Here is a 1439-nt window from a genome sequence, read left to right as displayed (position 1 = left end):
TGTGTCTTTCTGAATAAAAGTTCAGGAATATTGCATTCCTATTGGCCTAGAGGAAAACAAAACAGAAACACCACCAAAAAAGAATTCAAGAATATTTAGGTCGTGGGATAAAAGAAAGACAGTATTTAATATAACCAGTTTAAACATGATCAACTATCATCATCATCTTAACCACCACCAATACCATTATCCAGATTATATCAAAAAAATGCCAAGGGAGGTGATGAAGTAAAAGTATGTTTAACTTTTAGCTCATACAAGTTAGACTGAAGATATCCTACTTGATTTTACTTTAACCTTGATGATAAGAAGGGAAATGGTATTTTTAAAGTTTGCTAAAGGTAGCTACTAATGGGATAAAATGATATGTATCTTCAACTAAAACAAAAACTAGCTCATATAAAAAGAGAGAAGAGTGAAGAGTTAGAGGACATAGCTAAAACTTCAAAATAACACCAAAGAATTCACAGCACATTCATATAGTAAAGTAGAATATAATTATTAAAGTACTTATAAAAGTGTTCATACAAAATAGTCACTTATGTTTATAAATAATACAAGACTAAATCTTTATATGCAATATAATTTCAATTTTATTTAGAAATTCATCATAGTTGATAACACTGACAAAGATATTCCTGATTTGTGAAATTATAAATTTAATCATCAAAATACTACTGTGAAATAGGTACAATTATATCTATGATGCAGATTTGAAAAATTAATGAGAGTTTCTGAAATTTAAGAAATTTCATACACCTAGAAAGTTTTAAGTCACAATTCTAAATTATGACTGTCTCCAAAGCCTGAGTTTTTATGAAAATATTAGTGAACAAAATTAACCACAATGTTGACCATGTGTTCTCTAAATGAGGTTTTGCAAGAAATATGCATGACATTAAAACTCTAATGTGTCATATATTAAAATAATGTATATTTTTTAAATAGGTAATGTGTTAAATAGCATTTTATAGAAATGCTGTCTTAATGGTATCTTTTTTGTTAACTTTTTTTTCACCCAAAGAATGACTATATTTACCATTAACCCTAGGGGTTAGGAAGACTGTAAATAAGTGCTAGGTTGCCTGCACTGAAAAGCAATCAGAGCAGAAAATGGGGCCAACTAGAAAACGTTCTAAGTAAACAAAGAGTGCCACTCTCAGTTGCATTAGGAGGTTAAGCAAAGCCTCTGACAACCATAGGCTGAACAATAAGATACTAGGACCCAGAGCAACTCACAGGAATCCAGGCATAAAATATAATCAAGAGGACTCTGTATCTAAGGATTCACACTCTCAGGAGTGATTAGAGTGATTAAAGAGGAAGAATTTAAGCTACTAGTCCCTGGGTGAAAGTGGGGCAAAATAACATCTTTCTATGAGAAAAGCTTCTAACACACACACACACACACACACACACACACACACACACACACACAC

This window comes from Callorhinus ursinus, unplaced genomic scaffold, assembly GCF_003265705.2.
Source record: "Callorhinus ursinus isolate GAN/ISIS: 27379988/994484 unplaced genomic scaffold, GSC_fseal_2.0 scaffold1, whole genome shotgun sequence".
NCBI lineage: Eukaryota > Metazoa > Chordata > Mammalia > Carnivora > Otariidae > Callorhinus > Callorhinus ursinus.
The sequence above is the reverse complement of the archived record's forward strand: the minus strand, read 5'-3'. Positions refer to the sequence as shown.